Below are 3,910 nucleotides of genomic sequence, written 5' to 3' on the forward strand. Positions count from 1 at the left end.
TACAGGTTTCTTCATTGGATGTGTTTTTTGCTTTTTTGGGGGAGGCACATTGACTGATAATATATTAATCTGTACCACTTTAGGGTACAGATGAATACATTATTAAGACCAGTGTTCGACAAATCACCCAAAAATCTACTCGCCGAACCAAAAAATCTACTCGCCACCTAGTCCCACCCCCAAACCCCGCCCCTAGTCCCGCCCCCAACCCTAGTCCCGCCCCCAACCCTGCTTTAAAATAAAATATATAAATAAAATACATTTAATAAATTCCTAGTCAGAAGAACATTCGTTTTTGACATAAATGTATTTATTGTATTACATTATACTACAATTAGTCCTTGTTACGTGTGTGTGTGTGTGTGTGTGTGTGTGTGTGTGTGTGTGTGTGTGTGTGTGTGTGTGTGTGTGTGTGTGTGTGTGTGTGTGTGTGTGTGTGTGTGTGTGTGTGTGTGTGTGTGTGTGTAAATGTCGGATCTAGAAATAAAAGCCAGATGTGAACGACTAGTTTCCTGAACCCCTTAACCAGTGTGACGGTAGCTTTGAGACAGGCTATAATAATACACACCAAATATAACTGGGTTGAACTGGACGAGACTTAGATATGATAAAATATAATTTATTCCTTGAAAAAGGTGAACACACGAGATATACAAATACCAGACAAAATATGGACACTTACTTAAAGGTTAGGACAAGAAAGCCATCAGGATACAGGATGGCAATTTCTTCCATAATTCAGTTTCAGATGTTGACATCACAGCAATACATGAAGATCATATATGAAGACACATGAAGACATGAAGGACAATAGCCATAGGCTGAGCCTGGTTCTTATACAATTATTTCCCATTGAACACAACCTAAACCCAGCCCCTCTCATAAATCAGTGGTGAGGTTGACAGTTTTCCTCAGAGTAAAACTCCTCCCACCCAAGGACGTTTAAAAACTGCTTTTCCTATCTAAATAACTTCATAACTTCAGTTCAGTAGTACTTACTGGCACGCGAGAATATTAATACATTCCGTCACGCATGACGCTCCCAATGAGACTAAATATTACCGTGTAATACTAAAATTAACAGAGATATTAATATCTGTCTCTTAGGACCGGCTAAACATCAGGTGTCTGTAATCATTATTTGCGGCTCGGTCCCCCGGTTACACATATGTAACTCTTAGCATGTTCAGCCGAGGACATCTCATAATATTCTTATATTTAATAAGGTCACTCATTCTGATATCTCCTTGCGTAACCGCACCCCTGGCCCCCATCAATACATCCTTTGAAGCAGGGACTCCTGTGTAGAGAACATTTGTCACCGGTGCTATATTTCACACCCAATGCCCAAGCCTGAGTCCTAGCTGTCTACATCAGCAATATGTGTTAACATACACCAAACCCCCTCTGTACCTTTTCACACCCAATTCAATCAAGCCTTTTGAAGCCCAGATATTTCTGAAAAGACACCACGCATCCTAATGTATTTTCCTAAACTGTAGCTCATTAACCCCTTAAGCCCCTGTGTGTGTGTGGTGAAGACACTGGCCCAGAAACAATACATTTATACAGGGGAATAAACAGTTGGATGGCTGAAGCAAGGCAAAAAACACATTACTGGACCCCAGTCCAGTTAACCCCTTGCTTCCCAGGTGAGAGTAGAGGGTGGCCAAATGGGGTGTAACCCCTTTAATCCTGGGCCAAATCCCCTCTCTCTTGACACCTCCCCTGCTCAATGGGTGCCTGGTGCCCCAGCTGCCTTCCCCTGGCACTGGGACACCACTGGTGTCCTTGAAGCACTCAATAAGTCCTGAGGGATTGGCCTGGCAAAATTGTCCTTCGGCATTGTCCAGTACATTGTCCTGGCCACAGTGGATAGTAAAGTCCAGATCCTGCTGAGCAGGGCTCCACCGTGGCCGCCGGGCATTCTCCTTTGCCTCCCTCTGCCCCCCACCCAGTGCCTGGTGAACCAAGTCCATGGTGAAGGGGCCCCTTTGCAGACAAGGCTGCACACTGCCCAGAGACTGGCATGTCTCTGCACCAGCAAGAGACCAGCTATCAAGCACAGACCATCACTTTCCTGTCAACCAAGTCTGGGAAAGAGCTATGTCACTATCCTGTAGGGACCATACCTGCCCTGGCCCTGTGCCCACCTGTAGCTGCTCTGCTATACCCTTGACTCTCCTCCCTGGCTGCCTATCTACCCACAGCCCCTCCTCTGGGAACCCTGGGGAATTTGTCAGGGGGTCACTCCTGGCCAGTCATAACAAGGGACCTCCTGCCTACCTAGCTCATCCCTAGCTTCTGCCAGCTGCCTGACACCCCACTGACCTCCTATCTCCCCCTGCTTAGCCTCCCCTAGGCCCAGCACCTCAGCCCCTGCTGATGACTCCTGCTGCTTACCTCCCTGCAGCCCCCCTGCACTCCTCTCCCCCCTGGGCAATCCTAACCCAGACCCTGGAACTACCTGAGTGCACCTACCTCCCTGACCTTGTCTCCCCCTTACCAGGGATGAGCTCAGGGGCACCTCTCCAGATGCAACCGCCTTAGCTTTTGGCTGGCAGGTATCCCTGGGGTGGCACAAGCTGGCCACTGCCCATGATACCCCCAGCCCATAGCCAGGCTGCAACAGGGGGTTGCTGATCTGAGAGACCCCCTGAGGCTCTGCCAGGGTAATGGGGAACTCTAGCTGCCATACCTGCTGCTTTCCCTCCCCGGCTACCACTAGCCCTTCTTCTCTCATTGAGATCTGATGCTGGCTACCTACCTGCAGCCTCCCCCCACTCCGCTTCTCCCTAGCTAATCCTAACCTGGATCCAAGGGACACCTGAGTGAGGCCATCTCCCTGACAATGCCTCCCCATTACCGGGGATGAGCTCAGGGTTGCTGGGGCAGATGCACCCACCTTAGCTCCTGGCTGGCAGGTAATTTGGGGGTGGTCTAACTTTGACAAAACCCCTGATACCTCCAGCCCATAGCAAGGCTGCAACAGTGGGGCTCTTAACTGAGAGTCCCCTTGCTGCTCCGCCAGGGTAATGGGGAAGCCTAGCTGCCCTACAAGCTGCCGTTCCTTCCCTCCCCTGCTACCCCTATCTCCTGCCACCCCCTAGTCACCCGTATAGTGAAACAACAGGGTACAGTCATAGGGGAAAAATAAGTCAGGGTCAGTCTGCGACTTGGTCTGGCTTACCTCGCTGGACCCCGCAGAGACCGCCGCCTTCGTTGGTCCCGATTGCAGGGGGACTGAAGTGGCCGCCACCGGCACCATCTGGGCCTGGGCAGCAACGGGCCACTGCCGCGACAGCGCCCGGGATGGGTACAGGTACAACAGTGCAGGACAAGGGTCCCAGGTCTTTGTGGAGGAACACGGCTCCCGCCAAACCAGGTAAAATTACCCCCTCCCGCAAACCCTGTCCCTCCCCCCACTCAGAAAGGGCTCCGGCACTTTGCCGGAATCGCGGCTCTGCCGCCGCCGTTGCCGCCATGGGTGAGCCTCGGGTAGATGAAGCAGCAGTACCCGGCTTTGATGCAAGGTCGCCGGAGTGGATTGTGGGGCTCGGTCATCGCTGGGAATCGCCAACTCCGCCAAACAATGTGAAACACTCACCTCCCGCACACCCCAACCCTCCCCCCCAAATAAAAATTGCCACCGGCAGGATGCCGGAGTGGCGGCTTCTTCTCCGCCGCCGCCGGTTCTCCGCCGGGATCAGGTGGATGGCCGCTGCTCTCCGCCGCTGTTGCCGATGCAGCCCGGCCAGGTTCTCCAGGACTTATCCCGTGAAGGGTTGTCGCCCTGGCTGGGCGGGAGCCATCAGAGGATGCCGCTAACTGGGGTCATCTTGTCCACAGCTCGTGAGCGCTGGCCATGAGGGGCTTCTTCGCCCGACCGCGCACGGTCCCTGGGCAACCG

This window comes from Ascaphus truei, chromosome 1, assembly GCF_040206685.1.
Source record: "Ascaphus truei isolate aAscTru1 chromosome 1, aAscTru1.hap1, whole genome shotgun sequence".
Lineage (NCBI taxonomy): Eukaryota > Metazoa > Chordata > Amphibia > Anura > Ascaphidae > Ascaphus > Ascaphus truei.